Raw genomic sequence first — 21046 nt, forward strand, 5'->3', positions numbered from 1 at the left:
GTGATGATGATGATGATGATGAGGCTTCTGCTCATTATCGTTTTCTGGTCTTGGTGTCTTACCTTGTCTTGTCTTATATTGTTTCATAGTATCTTGCCTTGCTTGCATTAGAAACAAGTGGGATTACCTCATCCCACTAGCAGATATTTTTATTTACTGATTTACTGGTTATTTTTGAGATCACACAGTTTCAAGGTTTTTTTTTTTGTTTGTTTGTTTGTTTGTTTGTTTTGTTTTGGTCAGGATTGCCAATCTAAAACATTGAATATGTTCTGTATCATCATGCCTACAGGGGTCACAAATTAGCAGGTGGCCCATTTACACCTCTGCTGATTGGAGTTGACGTTGATAATTCCTTGGGACTGTTGCAGGGTTCAAAATACAGCACTGATGCATCCTTAACTCATTTACACTGAACTGATGATAGGAAGGAGGTATTACTGTGTGTAATATCACAGCTAGTTCACAAACCAACTGTTGAATTACGAGCTAAACAGGTATTAGAGGCCCGGTTGCTTCACTCATTAGGGTCTACATGGTTTGAACAATAGGGGACAGATTGTTTTGAGAGGTTATTGACGGAGAAAGAGGGAGACAGACAGGCAGAGACAGAGAAAGACATTAGTATGTATATCTACTAACGATACTCATTTCTTTCTCCTCTTTCCCAGGTGTGGCTCTGAGTCTCCCATATTTAACTGAGACCGCATGTGTATAATGCAGTCGTTCAGGCTGTATTGTTTTTCTGCCTGTCTGCTTCTCTTTCTAGCTATCAGCCTGCCTTTCTGTGTGCTTGTTATCTTGTCTACCTGTCTACCTGCCTGCTTGCCTGCCTGTCTCTCTGTCTGTAGACCCATTTACTGATCTTTCGCTCTGTGGGTTTCAGCTGTCTCATTTTTCTGTCTGTGTCTAGCTGGTTGTATCTGTCTGCTTACCTGTCTGTCTACTGTCTACCAGCCTTCCTGCCTGTCTCTCTCTGTCATTTACCTGTCTCTGTTATCCATTTTATGCTCATAGTCCATCCAGCTTTCTCTCCATCTCTCCCTCTATGATAGAAATCCTCATAAGGCGCTAAAACAACAGAGGGTGTATGAGAAATAATCCTCCCTCCCATCTTCTCCGGCCTTTCTTCCAATCTCTTTTGAATAGGGAGTCTTAGAGGAGAAAGGAAGGGAACGTGGAGAGACAGGAAGAAGTAAAGGAGCCAAGTGTAGAGGTGAAAGAGAAAGGAGACTGGCTTAAAGGAAGTCCATTCGACAAAGCAATTCTAGGGATGCACGATATTGGATTTTTTGCGTATGATATGATATGTAGATATTCTCCAACTCTTCTGGACGATTGCTGATGCCAATACCTATAAATCCACCTATTTTTTCCCATCCCATCTAATTGCAATGAACATCAAGTCTCTCCTGTAGTGGAATTAACATATTATTTTGCCTGCTCTTATTGTGAAGGCCCACTGGCAGATGCAAATCTAAAATACAATTCTTTTTCACTGGGCAAAGCAAGAAACCTACCTCAACTCTGGTAAAGTAAAACATGCTGAATTTATTTTTACATACCATTTTCGTTAATTGTAAGAGTCATCCTGCTGCAACAGGCTTGGATGATGCTCTCCCTGAGACAATCCTGACAGCCACAGACGGGACTAATTTGACTTTTTTCCACATATTGGCAGAAATTTTCCTTTCAGGCCGATATTTCAGCTGATATCGGCCAATGCCAATAATGTGCCAATATTATTGTGCATCCTTAAGCCATATACATGAGTATATGAGAAAAACATATGTCACGATGACAAATTAAGTTTTTTTTTCCTTCTTTTTCTTGAGGTTCTCGGCCCACTGTCTTACATTTATCTTCTGATTGGATATGCACAGAATCTAGCACCATTAGCCATGGTAAAACTGCACCATAATTATACGCAGTGATCTTGAAAATTGCAATGATCAAATCCTGTAGGTCCCATGTTGGCAAACTCTGCTCTGTTTATTTCCCAAAGGTAACTACAGATGGACAAAACAGATAACCACATTTCAACATTAAGTCAGAATCCATATTTAAGCCGCTCTTTTTGGAACCACAATCCACTGTTGAAGAGATTTTGCCAACACGATAAGAAGGAGTTTCCACCAACTAGCTAACCAGCAAATACTGCACAGCCATGCCCACGGAGACTGAGAGCATATGCTGCTACAACTGGGACCCTCACAGTTTTTTCCTCAGTCCATGACTGACACTGAAGAAAGGCGATCACTGTCTATTAGTCAACATCAGTGAACATACGGACAGTCACGTCTTAGAGACATTCCTCCTCACAAGCAGAAGGATAAACTGGCAAAAGAGAAAGCCACAACCAAAAGTACAAATGACTATTACAAAGTTCTTTCCACTGTGCTAAACTATGCTAACTTGACAAATATGACACACATTTACACTGCCAGTAATAAGATGTGCATTATCAGGCCTGTGGGTCATGTGTTTACATGTAGATACTTTAATTTAGTCTTCATACTTTTTTTTTTGGCAATTATTTGTGTACTTTCTGTTTTTTTTTTTTTTTTTATGTGTGTATGTATTTACTTGTCTGTGAAAGCACCTTTACAAACATTAGGAAAAAATTTACTTCATAAATAAAGTTGAACTTGATCATGTCTCTGTAATATTATAGCATGCTTTTGTTATGCTTTGTGTAAGACAAATACTTTAATTGCAGCTGGGCACTAGACTTGGCTTCTCAAAGCTTTGTTGCCAACAGTTGCCAGCCTAGTTTAGCTGAGTAAACTAGCTTTTATTTCACGAAGCAAATGTCTCTCACCCACTCAGACAGCCAGTCAAAGTGGCCTAGATCTGACTTTTTTCCTTCAAATAAGACATAGATGTGTTATTCATGCCAGTGTGAAAAGACAAAAAACACCTATAATCTGATATAATATATTATGATTTCCGCCACTTTCACATGAGGTATAATAGTCACCATTTTTCGATGTGTGGAAAACAATTTGCACACCCTGCACCAGAGATACATTGAGGCATTAGGGTGAATGTAAATCAACTCATTTAGTGGTAAACTTCCTTTTTCTGCTGCAACCGTAGTTTGTGATTTAGGTTGTTATGATCGCTGCATTTTTACAAAAGTATTCCTCCTATAGTGAAAAAAAAATAGTGAAGTAAATTCTTGTTCCATCTAATGTTTTTTCTTTCTTTCAGATTTGTCATGTTGTGTCAGGGCATCGAGCATTGAACTCTATCTTTCCCACTTTAAACAGCATGCCAAGCACAACACACAGACGTTTGCTTCAACCTCATGTTGATGGATGCACCTGTTCTATTTCTGGCGTGACATGATAAGAAATCTTGCCAAGGAATCCTTGAAAAAAAGCATTTCTGGTGTGTATGTTTATTTTATTTCTGTTTTGGTTTTTGTTTTGTTTTGTTTTGTTTTGTTGTATAGCTTTTTGGTTTCACAGCTGTTGGTTTTGATGTGTTGTCATGACAACAGATCATGTCTGCATGATTTGATGTGGTATATGTGAACAAGGTGTAAGCCCTGTATTTTTAACATTAAAACAACTCAGAACTTATAATGTTCATTCCAAAATGCTACATATCTATATATTTAGAATTTGGTCTACCTTAATACAAATAAACAAATTGTACCTAGATTTGTTGTGTTAAATAGAACAAAGGTTACAATGACGTAACCCTAGTTCTATGATTCCTGTACTAGACTATTGGCAATAGCTCTTCAATCATATGTATAGACTAGCTCAATGAAAATTTGCATATACATAGCTAGCCAATCAGGTGGGGAATTATTGTAAACTTTGTTCTATCTCACACAGGCTTTACCCTCTACTGGACTCTGTGGATAAACTGGGATCAGAAGAAGCATGAGCCCAATGTGCCGATGTCTTGGTGGGGCTTGAGTGGGCTTTGCTCCCTCAGTTTTAATCTCTGCTCTCCTAGTTGAAGTTTAATCTTTCCTGTGAAAATTGGGAGAAACAACAAAATGCTGGCCAAGATACAAGCAGGCACTGCGCTGTTGTTCCAGAACCATGGACAGTGTTTTTTGGTGTTGTGTTGAAGTCTGTGTATGTCACAGGGCGGTTTGGTTTGACCCTCGTGACTCACTATGAATAAAATGGATATCAGATTTAGCTAACAAAATAAATAAATAAATTATATATATGGGGCTTTTAAAAAAAATAGCCCCAGATGTAGTGGTGGCGTCAGTATAAACCTCCACTGAGCCTCATTAGCTAATGTCAGTTCCACTAGTCACACAAGATGCCAAGGCTAAGCTTTAGCAACCTGGGGCGATCAGAATGAGTCCCCTGCATCTGCAACTGCTCCCAACCACCTTGGAGCCCAGATTTTTCTTCAGTCCTACCCCAGTCAGATGTTTAATGATCAAAAACACTCACTCACATCACATCACAACTTTCTGTGGCCTGTCATCAAGCAGACCTGAAGAGTTTCCAGCAGGAAAAAAGTTCTGCAAATATTCTGACACCATTAGAAATAAAATAAACCTCATTACCTACTGTTATCAACACTGCCAATGCTGGAATTAATGGAGCAGCTGTCCTTTCACGAGGTAAACAAAATCAGACAAAGCTTTATTACAGTGTTGTCCTCTATTTGGCATTTTATTTCTGTCATCGCAGTATTCTGGGCCAAAACTTCAATCAGTATTTACACTGAGAGAGCCATTTATCCCTCCTGCAAGCCAGCCATGATCAACTCTGTATATCTTCGGTAGGCCTACACAACTTCAGTCACTGCGTCAAGCTTTAAATCCTCATCAGTCTGCCCTCTGGATGAAACAGCGACATAGCAAGAAAAGAGCAAAAATCCATTTCTGTTTACTGCTTGGAACTGTTTGGTGAATTTCATTCAGTCTTTGTTTGGATCACATATGTGTTTCTGGATTTTAATAGCCACTGGTAATGGTCCAGACGATGTGTATGTGTATGTGTGTGTGTTGATCTGTCATGTATACCTGTACTGGAGGTGTGTGTGCTAGCAGTCTGGCTGGATTGTGTGTTGGAAGCTGTAGTGGATGGTTAACTAACTACGGCATTTGTTTGTTAAACCATTGTTGTTAGAGGAAGTGTTTTTTTTTTTTGTGTTGTTGTTTGTTTTTGGAATGACATAAAATATGAACGTTGTGTGTCCCCTCGCCATTTTTAACTGCCCCCTATGTCATTTAATCCAGGTGACCTGATAAATCCCTCTTGGCAAAATGCGCTGTCACTTGTTTCACTGTGTATAATGTAGCTTAAGAAATTTGTAAAGAACCCAATATATGTGCCTTCTAGTGGGCGATGAACTCCATTGACTTAACTTTCTGTGTGGAGTTTTTCCCTGTTCTTGCGTGGGCTTCCTCCAACAGTCCAAAGTCATAAGTTCATGTTTGCAGGGCTTCTTCCCAGTGCATGCTGCATTAGCCTCTAGCCCGCTCTGACCCTGATTAGGAATAAGCACGTGTGGAAAATGACAAATGAATGAAAATGCAGTCTCTGACTATTTTTTTTTTCTGCAAACCACATTAACTGTTGTTGGGTCTGTCGAGATTTTGGGCAACACACCTGAAAGGCGGAAGTCTGTAGCATTTTCTGTCTCTGTGCTGTCTGTAGATGAGACAATAGACAGTGAAGGGAGAAATGAGCTGTGAAGAGAGCTATTTAGCTGGAGTGCTGCAGTTTAACTTAATGGACTGACTAACTGACTGGCCGGCTACCTTGCAGGCTGATTGGCTGACTGACAGGATGGTGGGCTGATTTGCTGCCTGGAAGCCAGCCAGTGGATCAAATGACTGACTAACTGACCTCCTGGCCAGTGTTGGGCTTGTTGACTGGCTGTTATGTTGACGGATGGATGGATGAATGTCTGGCAGACCAGCAGGAAGACTGACTGATCTGACTGACAGACTAATTGACTGGATGAATGACTTATTGACTGAGTATCTGAGTGACTGACTGAGTCAACTCACTGACTGGCTGTTGGCTCACTGACCAGTCAGCAAACTGATCAATTAAATGGTTGAGTGCTAACTGACTCTTTGTCGACGCTTTCCTCTCCTTTTCTTTCTTTTTTCTTTCTTCATTTATTTCCCTATCCTCTGTCCTCTGTTCTCCATTTCTACTCCATACAGTAATAATAATAAAATAAAATAATAAAATGGGAAATAAAAAAAAAAACCTGTCCTCCCCACCCGTTCATTGTAACAAACTTGCCATCCCTGTACCGTCACACAAATTAGTTTCCCATTTTCTTTCAACTTCACACTGAACTGAGAAGCTATTCTCCCATATAAATACATAATCTACCAGCTGATAAAAACCTCTTTTTTCTGCTGAGACGTAATCTTTAAACGACAGTTTATTATAATCAATTTTTTCTTTTTACTTTTTTTTCTGGTTAGCATAAAAAGGGAGCAAGGGATGGTGGTTGAACTCTGTGAAATTGAACATGAATCACTTTCTGCAGAGTGGCTCCTTTTAACAGCGCTTTGGGGACAGAAGAGGAAGCCAGCCGTGGACGCATGCACACATACACACACACACACACACACACACACACACACACACACACACACACACACACGCACACGCGCAGATGCACAAAAGTAGACACACACACAGCAGGGCAACTTCACACAACAGAAAGCAGTCAGGCATGTGCATGTGCACAAACACACACACACACAAGACTGTTACACTGCCCAACACAATATCCACTCTTTATAGTAATTGGAAAGAAATGTGTAACCATTCTGTGTGCAAACTCCATCTCGTGAATGTTTACAAGCAAAAAAGTGCCCAGAAATAGCTAACCGCACTTTATGTGTCCTGTCATCAAAAACCTGACACTGCTAAGACAAAAAAGATTGGCATTCTTTTGTTCTTTTCATGACGGTAATTGACTTTATTGTAAAAAGAGCTGCACAAATATTCCAATGTGTGTGTGTGAGTGGCAGGATACATGTTTATGGACAGGAATGAGGTTTTTAGAGAGGAGAAAGGCAAATGATGTCCAGCTGGAGCGAAGCAAAAGGAGGACAGAGACAGAGAGACAGAGGCAGAGAAATGCATGAAAAACATTCTCTTTCAAATCATCCAGGAACTGAACTCACATCCTAAGAGCGGACACAAATTCAATTAAATCAAAGAAATTGATCCCTGCAAACTAGGCCTTCCTGAGTGTTGTTTCTGCGAGTGAATGAAGCAGTTCATTACAAGATGATGTCCACCATGAGAAAAAAACTAAGATGTAGTTTTGCAGAATAATTTCTGGAATGCTAAAGGTTTTGCATTAATCCAATAACTTCTAATATAAAATAAAACTGTTTTGGGGATACAAATATTCTGTGTTCATGAAATTCTTGCTGCTTACATAAAGGAAATGTAAGGCTTTGCAATAACAGTGTTCAGTTGACTGGCTACAAATCCCTGTCATTTTATTAAGCAAAGGACACCCTGTATAAAACTGAAAATTGAAAGTGACATAGCCTGGTCATTCCCAGCCTATTAACAGCTAATTGAGAATGAATGCTCTATCATTAATTGCAAATTATCTTCAGTTGGTATTTATGCTATGAACTGATAGAACTGGAATTAATTTACAATTAATTGATAACCTGTTTTCGCACTGCTTATCTACCCATAACATTAACTTCTTTGAGTGTGGTGCAATGTGTTTTTTTTAAATTTGCTGAATAGGCTTGAATGAGCTATGGCTATTAGCTTTATCATATTTTCCTCGATTACATGGATGCTTTTGTTTACCCCTTTTATTATGCAGCACACATTTTTAAATGCTACCAGTATACCATTAGAACAGTAAAAAATGCCACCACACTACCACCACCACTGATACCAATGACAATAATAACAATAATAGTGCTGCTTTTAAATACGCCTTTCTATGCATGAACAAAAGGTTGTTGCATACATGTCATACACACAGGCCATCATCACAGTGAGGTCATCTAAAGAGAGTTGGCACCAGGAGGTGGCAATCTTTACGCTCACATTAAATGAATGCAGTGTTAACTCTAATATTAGAAAAGAGGGTCTGTGACTGGCAAGATGCTAATTCAAATCCCTGGACTCGACAGAGAAATCTGCGAGGGCAAAGCAAATGAATAAGATTCTGCCTTGCCTCGTACTACTGTGGACGTGCCCTTCAACGAGGTGCTTGACCTCCAACAACCACAGTGGAGCTGCTCAGTTGCCAGCAGCAGAGCTGAGGTTGTACTGGGCAGCTCCCACGTGTGAGTTTGTGTACTTTTGTGCATCTTCTCACTTTCGACCGCTTATGAATCTAATACTTCTTGTCTTCTCCTCTCCCCTTTTGTCCTTTTCTGTACTGTCCTATCTTGCCTTTGTTCCTCTGTGTCCCTTTCCTTCATCCCCAGTAGTATTGCCATGTCCTATTCTGTATTTTTTTTTCTAACAGTTTTGGCAAGTTGCAGCTTCTGTGCAAAGTGTAACTTTTCTTCTCCTCACTGCTTTTTTTCCCTGTCCTGTTTTTGTTGAGTTGATAAAGGTATGTCCTCTGGAAAATAAATTGAAGTTTGTCTCCTTTTTAAATAAACATCCTGTGTAGAATATGACCGCCAAACTTAGTGCCATGGATGTTTTTTTTGTTGTTTTTTTTTTAGGTCTGCCGGTCATATTCTACACAGGATGTTTATATATTTTCCATTGATCTCACCTTCTGCAAAGAACACCTGATTCTCGTTTGCCTGATTGAGGGCCCATGCAGCAAACTTTTCTTCTTTTATTTCTTTTTTTGTGCAAAGGTATGTCCTATTTTCTATCTATGGTTATTTTTTGGATAGTTGTGGCTTATAATGATTATGCAGCTCTTTCCGCTCTCCTCACTGATCACATTTAAGGCACAGCCATGTCTGAGCTACATAATCAGCCTTTTGGGCCCCTATGGGACAGAGTGCAGTGCAGTGAAGTCTTCTGTACAAGATATATTCACATATGCACATTAATACACACAGATATACAAGAGATTATACTTGGTGGGTGTGCACATATACATGTCACCCACACAGAGAACGCCCTCACTTACTTATAGCAGTCCACTGATAATAGAAGATGATGTTGCTTCCCTGTGTGGTAAGTGGTACGGCCATGGCTCTGGATTAAGTCAATCTTTCGCAGCAATGCCACCACATTTGGCTGTGGAGACCGATCTTGTAGCTACACAGATTGCCGCACAAATGGCACAGGTGAATGCAAGATCTTGTTTTGTCTGCAGTGTTTCAAAGGCCTCAACTCAAGACGAGCATGTAGAGCTCCATGAAGACCTTCCCATAGCCACTTGCTTAAGCTCAACCAGTGTGACATTACATTTGTTCATTATGTTCGTCAGCTTGCCTTTGGCTCTCCAATTTTTTTTGACAGCTATCTGCTGGCCATGAGGGACTTGTTCAGGCAGTTGTGTCCAACCCAGCGAAGATGGCAAATGTTGCCCTGTGATGATGGACTTGGTTTTATGGAGCAACTTGACACTGGAGATATGGTATTCCCAAGTGATTCTGAGCATTTTCTAGAGGCAACAGATGTGAAAGGCCTCCAGACTCTGGATGTGAGAGCAATAAACAATCCAAGTCTCAGCACCATATAGTAGGATGAAGAGGCACACAGTTTGGTAGATTGCCACCTTTGTTAATGGGCTTTAACTTTCTACTCTCAAGATCCTGGAGCCCATTCAGCCAAAGTCTGCTGGAGCTTTAATGAGGAAGGCTTGGATGTTCTCATCAGCTGTGCAGGATGTAGTTAACATCAGGTCAACTGCTAATATTGGGTAGCTTACTGTTGCTGGACAGTAAGCGTTATTTCAAGTAGGCACAAGACAACAAATATATTTATGATTGGCCTATGGGGCAATATACATGGCTAATTACTTTGCATCCATCACATACACACGTTTATATGCGGTCTTGTAGTTATAGACCTCCTACTGCTCGCAGGCAGGAAAGATAAACAATCTCACTCTCCCTATTCCATATGAACCTTGTAGTCCCCAAACACACACACACACACACACACACACACACATATACACACCATATGTCTATATACATAAAAGCAATAATTTCTCCCCACTGCATTCATATACCCCATCTCCCCATACCTCACACACACACACACACACACACACACGCCTTCATGCGAGTCTATCAGGTCTCTATGGGGGTCATTCAGGACTCTTAAGTGTGTTTGCAGTATCAAGATGGCCTCTGAAGTCTCTGGATCTTTAACGAGGCAATTACTGATGAATAGTTTACCATGGATCAAACTCATCCATATGTTCTTGGTTTCATTTGAATGATAAATGTGAAACAGCACCTTCCCTCTGTTCATAGTCACACTGGGGAAGTTGTTCATTTATTCCAAAGGGTATTCCTTTAAGTGTTTTCCGAAGGCTAGTCACGTATTCAAGCTGTTTAAAATATTCAGATTTAGTAATAAAGGCTTGAAATCCGATGGGTGCCTTGACATAGGTTTTCTATTTTCTGATGTGATGTACTCACATCAGAAGGATGAACCGTCTGTTCATCTTTCATGAGTTCCTTAAGCAGTTCTTTGGGGCTGCTGCCATGAACCCTTTGAAGATGATGTTGTCTGTCACTGATGTAGCCTGACAATCCAGGGGCAATTCTTTCCAAACTGTTTTCTTTGAATAGGTTGGTGACTTCAGTCTGCAGAACTGAAAAACTGCATTTCTTAGTTCATTTCACTTCATTATCTGTTTTGTACTTACAAACAGTGGCTTGAAGTTCTTAAACCTTGGCATGCAATGTGTCAAGAATGTACATCTTAGTGTTTTGATGTGCTTCAACTATTCTTCAGTCAGCAAGATGATATTCTGTTTTTAGGTCCAGCAACTGTTAGGTGTAAAAGTTCTTGACCGCACATTGGTTTCTGTTTGTAGCCTTTTTTTTCTGTCATTACAGGGGGTAATTTACTTTTCCTATGATGGCAATAGATTTTTTTTTTTTTTTACATTTTGGGTGATTAGTTTGGCCTATTGGTTAAGTTTATTGTTAAACATAATTTGATTATGGCTAACATTAGGGAAAGGCTGTAGAGAATGGGTGTAACTCAAGTAGAAATTCAGTTTCTATCCTAGGAAACACAAACTTGCTTGCAAGAGTATCCATCATTGGTGGGCTGACGTCGCTAAAGGTTTCTTGTTTGTTTAGTTGTTTTGTTTGTTTGTATTTTTCAGTTGGCAGAGAGTTTATGTTACCTCTTTTGGTCTCCTGGATGTTTGCAACACTGCTGCCTGTTGTTGGTCTTTTCATAATGAAGTTTAGTTCAGCTAATTTGTGACTCAGCAATATATTATCCAACAAGAGCATATAGGGTCTGATGCAAAGCAGTACTCATTATTTGCATCTATGTTTGGCCAGGGTTAATGTGTGAAACAGCAGTATTTATTTATTGAATTGTTAAGGCCACTTTGGAATGGAAGTAGTTTGCTAAAATGGGCTGAAAATGTTTGAGTGGCCATTAGTGGGAAAACAAAACATAAATGTAGAGCTTTAACAGAGTAAACTATTCAGGTACATGGGATTGAAAACACAATGAGTAGGGCTATATTTAGGTACAACATATTTTGCCTTTTAATTATGGTAAGGGAACACCCCAGGGATCATCTTCTTGTGATGTGTCATTTGTTGGACATGCAGAGGTAGATGCAAAGGAGGAACAAAGTTCTGCTGGACATTCAAGTGCAATTTCACTTAAAATAATCTGAAAAACAAAAAGAAATTACAGTCTCTGACTTCTCCAAATGGTTCAAATGGTTGCTTGAGCTTCGAGCTCTCTGACATCTCCAACTATTAATGCATATTTAAGTCATTTCATGCCAAACATGCTCTTTTTTACGGTCATCTCATTGGCAAGCAGTAAAAATGTCAGAATCAAAAGGAAAGATGGAAAAAAGGGGGGAAAACTGGGAAAGACAAAGATAGAAAGTCATGAGAAGCTTACTGCATGAGGAGTTAAATGAAAGCCTGGAAAGCGTTACCCTGGAAAGTAACGCTAAGAAAGATTGCACTGTCCTTTCCACCATGGAAGAAAAGCTGTTGAGCTTCAAAGATAGTGGACTTGGCGTACCATAACAGAACGTGCAACATTTGGGTGTATGGTTAACCGGAGAACATGGAGAAGGGCACTCCATTGCAGCTTCGGGAAGAACAATCCCCACATGGCTCCCCACGCTGAAGCACCTGCAACCCATGACTGAACGCCCACAGGATCTCCAACAGCCAGGCCTGGATTAACAACATGGTGCCCGAGGGTGACCACACTTCTACTGCCCCCCTCCTCCCACTTTACATGGAAAAGAGTGAAATTTATCATTTAAACTTAAACCAGTGAGACTGATACTTTTCCAATGACTTCCAGATCCTACTTGACGATGGGTTAGATTGCCTCCTGTTGAATTCAGGATTCCAACATATTGTAGTTTGTGTTGTGTATATAGTGTTTCATATTGTGTATTGTGTTTTATACCGCTGACCTATCACGTTCCTGTTTGTGGTAAACGTTTCCAAGGTAACAGTTCCATCAATCAGAGATGCACCTGTTATATTTTAGGATTGTAGGTAGTGCAGTACTTCCCCATGACGTGAATAAAACATGTTTTTCTTAAAACAATGTTGATCTCATATGTACTTGTGGCTTCTACAGTACTATATCTCATAGCTCATGCTAAGTCTACCTTTAACCTTTATTTAACCAGGAAATCCCTTGAGATTAAAATCTCTTTTTTCGAGGGAGACCTGGCCAAGAAGAGCACACCATTACAGAGTTGCAAAAATTCTAAAATAAAACACGTTAAGAACAGACAAAGGACAACAGACATATACAACAAAATCCAGTTTAGGAATAGCAATTGCACTCTTCAGTAACACAGTTACTGGAAATAGCACATATGCTTGTTTTGTTGTTCTGTTGTTTTCAAAAACAGAAATTTAAGAAATGGAAACAGAACTGTGATTTGATTTCATTTCAAAATCCGCAAACGGAAAGGCATTTTTATTTTCTTGATCAGAAACAGCATATAAACATTTATAAAGTGCTTGATTTTCCTTCGTGTGTGTTTAAAACAGAAAATAAAATAGTTAACTACTGTATGAACTGTAGCAATCAGGAATATGAAGGTGCACTTGTGAGTGAGTGAAGGAGGGAGTTTCACTCACATCTCATAGAGGTGCTTCACATCTAAAAATGAGAAATAGTTGCTGGGAAATGATGCATTACATCATCACTTTCACTTTGAATTTGTTCAACTGAAGGTCACTCTGACTTTTTCTCAGTCCAGACTCTGGACTAAAGGTGACTGAAGCCCCTTTTTACTGACCCACAGTCTCAACCAAAGGATTTATTTTTGAATTCACTTCTTTGCTCTGCTCAGATTATTCAATTTAAAAAAAATAATTAAAAAAAGTGCTCTGTATCCATCATCAGTACAAAGAGATGTATACAGTAAAACAACCCATTTGTACATATAAACAACAAAAAATAACGTCATAATTGAAAAAACGTACATCACAGAAGCTGTCAAAATTTCAGTCCAAGCACTACGTTTATCAGATGGCACTTTGTCTACTTTTGACAGAGATTACTCCCATCATTGTCACTGGAGGACATAACAACAGAGAGCTGCACAATGGAGTGTGAAGTGCAAACCACATGAATTTTGACCTGACAATTTTGGGAGGCATTGAGATCTTCTGTATCGAGGACCACCAGTGGTCCAAATCAATGTGCAACGGCACTGTACAATGATAATGAATACGGAATACACTTTTAAATGTTTTTAATTCTTGCCACAGAATAAGAAGGTTGCCGCCAACACAGGCCAGACCGCAAGGAGGCAAAGCCATGCATATGTGTGTGTGTGTGTGTGTGTGTGTGTGTGTGTGTGTATTAATTTATTAGCCCTGAAAAAATAACAGTTAACAGAAGTACCAAGGACTACAGGAGATGAATAAAATGGAGGGCTGCAGGCAAACTGCGGTCATTATATCAAGGATTCTAGCTTCACAAGTGAAAAAGGCAAAAACACCACAAGGACTGCAAAGAACAATGAAAGTTAGGCAAAACAAATTCAGGGTGAAAAGCATGCAAAAGGAAAGCCACTTTTCTGCTCATTTCCCTCTCATTTCTCACTCCTTTTTTTATTGCCCTCTCCTTTCCCTCCTCTCTCTCTACTCCACTGGCGTTGGCATGCCCCATTGTGAATTTGTGGCCAGTCCTGACTCTCACGCATAACGGTTGTATAAAATGAACATACTGACCGCTTCATGCTTTAGGAATGACTTGGCCTTCCTCTTAAAAAAAAACAACAAAAAAAAAAAAACATTGTGATTCAAAACAGGTTGCAGCAGTCTGATGCAAAACACACAAACTTGAGCATATGCATAGATACAAACAAGGACACAAATGCACAGGCACACATGCAAATGAAATTGTACCAAAGGCACAAAGGCATACAAACACACACACACGCATACGCAAACACATGCACACGCACACATTTTGCCTCCTTACAATGATGCAGTAAATCAATGTGATACACAAGACATAAGTCGAAAGAGATTGTCCTTCTTACAATGAGATAGGGGAGAAAAGAATAAGGGGTTGGAGCAGAGAGAAAGAAACCATCATATTAAGCAGAGATGAATGAGAGGAAGAGAGCAAGAGAGGTTGAGAGGAGATGTGAGGAAGGTGGGAGAAAGAGAGGGAGAAAAAAGATGAGAGAAAATGTCATTATTAAGAGGAGACAGATGAGAGCACAAAGGGAGGATGAGAGGAGTGAAAGAGCAGACACAAGAAGAGGAAAGTAGGATTGTGTTTTGTCGGTGAGTGTGTGTGAGAGAGAGAGAGTGGGAGAGAGAGAGAGAGGTGAAGTGACAGAAAAGTTTTATCTCCATTAAGTGTGACACTTGAGACGCGCAGAGAGGATGAAACAGAGGAAGAGAGTGGAGGAGGAAAGTTGGTTAAGTCGCAGCTCTAGAGTAGACAAAGAAGAAGGTATAGCAGCTTTCCACACATTCATCCTCACTATGCAATCCTGGGCCACCCATGCGGTTCACACACACACACACACACACACGCATGTGCCAAACATTATATCAAACTGCCACGAAGGTTGGTCAGCAGAAAGGCCCAAAAATATTTTATATGTTTATGTGTCATCGCTGTGATTTTGTGTGTGTGTGTGTGTGTGTGTGTGTGTGTGTGTTTGGACTTTTGAACTGTTTGTCTCTTTTGTTTCCCCCGAAATCTGGTCACAGACTTGTGTCTGTTGTGTTTCAGTTCTGTTGCTCCCAGTGTTTTCCTTGTGTTGTTTCCCTTGCCCTGCTGCATCACTCATTAGTGTTTCCACCTGTGTCTTGTTACTCTGTCGTATTTACCCCTCCCAGCTTCACACACCTGTCCTGAGTTGTGGATCAGCCCTGATTGCTCTGTTCCTTCCCCAGGAGTTGTCCTCAGCCACTCCTCTGTGTTCTCCTGTCTTGTGCCCCAGCCCCTTCCCCAGGTGTGTCTTGTTTCCCCAATTAGTTCCTACTGAAAGCCAGACTTAAATAAATTTAAGTCTGGCTTTCAGTTCAGTTCTTCTCAGTTTGTCATTGTTATTCCTCAGTGCTGTAGTTGGTTATGTTCCTTGCATTTAGGGCTTTGTGTGACATCAGTGCAGTGGCATCAGTTTGTCTGAGATTGTCCCGGTGTCAAGCTGGGTGCCCTGTGTCCCAACAAATATATGTAAACCACTAAAATGTCCCGGTTTTCAACATTCACAAACAATTTGTCCTTTCTTGCTGTTTATACGTGCATTTTGAACTGAACACTGACATATTACACACCAAAATTGATCGGTGTCTTCTGCTGAATCTAATTTTTCAGGAGCTGAAGCACTCTGAACTCTAAATTTGACACTACGACCCTCTGAAGCTGGTGACGATATACTCAGCACAGGTTTAGCTAGCAGATCTGCACAGTAATGTGACTTTATGGCTGCAAATACATGTTATACATCAAGAATGTTCAGTGTTTACTTAATTTAATGGTGCAAGGGTTGAAACAGTTGCAAAAATAGCAATGTGAGATAGCCGTGACCAGTTGTTATACAGTTTCTCAGAAAACATTTTTTGTCTGCTGAGGCGCTGTCCATGGTGTTGAATTGTGCATTGGGTGGTGTGCTAAGTGCTGGAATAATTGTCCCCTATCACTATGAAAACGCCTATTGTGTGTGTGCATAAGTTCCAACATGTGCACAAACATGCATGTGCGTGAACATACTCATGCAGTACACTAAAGGGTCCCAGCTTGGGGGTTTCAAAATATGCTCACTCTAGTTAATAGTTGGCATGAGTCGACTACACCACTGTGACAATTGGATCTATATTCAGACTTCAGATTAGAGCTGAAAGGCAGCCAAAGATGTGCTGGATTCTCTCATTGCTTATTGCAGCAACTTGTATTTAGTAGGCTGTACAGTGGGCTACACCTATTACAGGACAATAACAACCTCTGCCAATAAGGCTTATACAATCAGCCAAACTGTAATTAAAATATTCAGCTTTGAAAGATCTTTACAGCCTTCGACATACACTAATGCTACAACTGGGTTTCTGCATATCATGTAAAGACTCTTCACATGACCAAGGCTTTTCAGACCAATTAAGTAGCTTATCAGCTGAAATTCTTCTAGTATTACATGATTTTCTCTGTCACACACACACACACACACACACACACACACACACACACACAGAAAAAATAGGCTAAAAGTAGGCAGAAGTGTGCAGGATAAAAATCACCTGTACTGTGTGTGTGTGTGTGTGTGTGTGTCTTGGGGCTTAATTGTGTCAATGTATTCACTGTGTGTGTAGGTGCACGTGTCTCTTTAGAAATGTCTTGGCTGTAATCACATGGATACAGAGCAGGATAAAGACTTCAGGACAACACACTCCTTCGTCACTCCTCTTCTCCACTCCGGCAGTGTCACCCTGTCCTCTTCCTCTCATTTCACTCATTTGCTCCTCTTTATTACCTCCAGCTCTCCTGTCTTACACTTTCGTATGATCTCTTTATTCTCCCTTCTCCCTACGTCCTTTTATCCACTCTTCCTCTCGTCTTGTCTTCTCATCCCAGTTGACATCCCTCTCCTTTTCTCTCCTCCCCCACTATCTCAAGTCTCAACTCCCCAGCACCCCTGTAATTCCTAATCTCTCCTCTCCTCTCCTCATCCCTCATCCTCCAACTTATTTACTTAGCCACTCTCACTCTCCTCTATTCTATGTCTACTCCACTGTCTTCTTCTCTAGTCTCCTCTTCTCTTCCTCTTCTCCCCTCCTTCCCTCTTCTCTCCTCTCCTAACCACTCACCACCTGTCCTTTCCTCTACTCTATCTTCTATTGATTTGGCTCATCATGTATCTCCTCCACCTTTTTTACCTCCCCTCAGCCCTCCTCCCTGCTCTTCTGTTGTCCTCTTACTTCCCCTCTCTCTTCTGACCTCCATTTCCTTCTCCTCTTGCCTCCTTTCCTTTCCTTTCCTTTCCTGTACTGTCCACTTCTCGCATTACAGAGAGAAAACACAATGATCCTCTTCCAGTGACGTTTGATGACCAAATAGCACAGTGGTGTCAGCGAGACACCAACCATATGCCAGTATAACGATGCGGCACTGCCATTTATATCCACTATAAAGTGCTGAGCTGTGATTATGGGGGCATGCTAATAAAACAGCTCTGTGAAGACAGAGTTGGCAATGCTCTATCAGAGAGGGCAAAGAAAGGGATAAAAGGGGCCGCATAATTATGAGGGAGGAATGTGCGTGCGTGTATCTGTGTGCATGTGTGAGTGTGTGTGTGTGTGTGTGTGCGGATGTTGAGCATGTGTGTCGATGGGGCTGTATGTGTGTACTGGATGTTTGCGTGGGATTGCACACATTTTAGAGAGGTTTTGTGAGTGTGTCTGAGCATGTGTGTTGTGTGCTTGTGTGTGTGTGTGTGTGCGTATGTGTGTGTGTGCCAGGTCTCTAAAGAGCCTCTCATCTGCTGCCCAGAGTTTGTCAATAACTGGCACCTTCTCTCGATAACTAGCTCAGTTAAAATGTACTGGGTTTTCATTTGCTCGTCCTTTCTCACGCTGTCTTTATCTGTGCGACGCAACCTGACTCACATCGTCATTCTGTTTCTCACCGTCTTCCTCGTCTCTTCTGCAGAAGCAATCCTTTCACACTCCAGTCCTCATACTGTCTCTCATTCTGTCTCTTTTTCTTCACTATTCTCTCTCACACACACACACACACACACACACATCAAAGACCTGTAATGCCGTCATGCTAACCCACATCATTAACTCCGACACTGACTGCGATAAAACAAGTGTTTCATTAATGATCTGCACTGTTTTTCTAAACCACTATCAAATGTTTGTGCACCGACCATTTATCCGCCAAAACCCTGCACAGCCTGAGCAGGAAAAAGTTCAATTTAGGCCGTGTTCACAGCATTTTTAAGATGATTTTTTTTTTTTTTTTTTTTTTTTTTTTTTTGGGCGTTTCTGCTTTATTGAACAGTGACAGTAGAGATAGACAGGAAATACAGAGCAGAGAGAGAGAGGGGGAGGATGGCATGCAGCAAAGGGCCCGGCCTGGAATTGAACCTGGGCTGGTGCGATAACAATATGTGGTACGTGCTCTACCAGGCGAGTCACTGGGGTGCAACACACACGCATTATTTTCTTAGTTGCTGCCGTCTATTCGTTTTGAACAGGCATAAACAGCTGGAGACACTGTTGACACACTGTAACTGTAACAGAGCTCTGCTTTGGATAGTCTCAGGACTGGTTGGCTGATTAATAAAAAAAAAATTAAAATAAAAAAAAAACGTGAAAAAAACAGCTAATTGTCAGTTCACACTTTTTGAATAGTGAAATCAAAAACCAAAAAGCAAGCCGAAAAACAAGAAAAAGCCAAGTGTGACTGGGCATCCCTTTTAGGGCATCCTCTAACTGAGCATTCAACGCCCACTTCCCATAGCATTTTGTGTAAAAAAAAAAAAAAAAAAAATGGCAGGTGCATCAATGCATCAATCTGCTTGGACACAGACAAAGCAGATCTGATGTCAAGGCCAGAGGTGACATAACACACCCTCTGGCAGCCATGACCGTCCTTAACTATTGCGCAACATTCACTGTGAAGAGCTGACTGCTACTTTAACATAACTTTTAGCCCACTTTAAATATGACTTTTAGCCTGAATTGTAGTTAGTTAACTAATAAGGCCAAATCCCTCTGTTCAGGTTCAATAAACTGACTGTACAGTCTTTAAGTCCACTGAAGCCTGATGACCTTAAATTTCATGGAATGAGCTCTACGTCTTTGAAATGTGACTCCATGCTCCGTGGTAACGATATGAGAGAAAGTGTTTTTCCATCAGGAGAAGAGAACGAGATGGAGGCGCAACTGGAAACATGTAGTAATTTGACTTTGACATTTGGAGAACAGATATGACACTGCTTGTTTGCTGTTTCTCGGTGTCTAATTAAAAAGGAAAAATAACAAAATGAGCTTGATACAGCTTACATGTTGCTGACATGAGTTAGGTGATTGCATTTTTCACCACAAATTGGACTATACAAAGAACATATTGACTTTTTTCACTTTTTTATTACATGAAAAGATTAACTGGTGGTTAAATTTTGGCAGTTAAGATTACGGTTAAGGTGTTATGTAATAATCACAACTTTAAATAGCATGTCATCCTTTATGCTTCTTTCATTTATTGTGCACAAAGCATATATTGGCATTTCAAGTTGTTGTCACAGACCTGCAGCCACACAGCAACATTTCTCTGGTATCTTGTTTTTTTCCTCAATGAACGTTCATTAGACCAAACAAGAAACATTTTCAGTTATAACCTCTAGAGATTTTTTTTTTTTTTTTTGTTCAGAAAATCCCAAGGCCAACTCTGTGTTGATATGAAAAACCATCAGTTTGTTGTTGAGCAGAGGAGTAAAAGGAGTGAAAAAAAAAAACATGGTGAATGACATTTTACTTATTTTTCATTATCTTTTCACCATGATGTTTAATATTATTTTCTCTTATGTTCTATGTCATCACTTTTAAGACTTATTTGTGACTTCTTCTGCACATTGCCTTGTATTATTGTATAAAAGCATTTTGCTTCACTTGACACTATAAAAATGAAAGACAGATTGGAAGGACAGTGTACAATACAGAAAAGCTGTGAACCGATTTTTGCTTCAGACTGCCAAGCCACCAGGCCGCCCCCACACTCTTTCTTGAAAATGTCTTTGAATCTGATATTGATTTTTTTTTTTCTTGCCCAATAAGCTGAACTTCATATAACAATGCTCAGTCTCTCTGTATGTATAAATGAAGAAGTCTGTTCTAAAATCCTATATCCATTTTGGTGAGCTCATCACTCTAAACCTTCAGTTCATTATTCTACACTTCCAAAACATAAAGGGATCATTTTGTCAGCAAACAGTAGGTGCCCAAATAGTACTGTAATTTCCTTGATTTCATGTTTAGAATTATTTAGCAATTTGCAATATCTCAAATGTGAATATCCAACTTTGTAGCAAAACTCTCCAAATGTAGAAAGTACACCCACTGGGCATCAGCACACCTGATTATCTTGTTTCAAGCTGAAATATTTACGTGGTAAAACCTTCATTCCATTGTGTCAATCACAAAGTGATATGCACACTGAACATAAGCATTGTACTTACAGTAACTGGTATAATGCATAAATAAATAATAATGCATATTTTGGATCTAGTTCTTTAGCACTTTATGGAGCCAAGGGGAGAATTGTGACAGTAACTTCTAAATGATAGCATTTGGAAAAAAAATCAAGGAAACACTTATTTATGAGGTGTACAAATTCAGAATACATGAGTACAAAAATTTACATAAACATCACTCAACTGAAAATCCAACAAACACCTAATTTCCATATAA

The sequence above is a fragment of the Myripristis murdjan genome, chromosome 12 (assembly GCF_902150065.1).
Source record: "Myripristis murdjan chromosome 12, fMyrMur1.1, whole genome shotgun sequence".
NCBI classification, from domain to species: domain Eukaryota; kingdom Metazoa; phylum Chordata; class Actinopteri; order Holocentriformes; family Holocentridae; genus Myripristis; species Myripristis murdjan.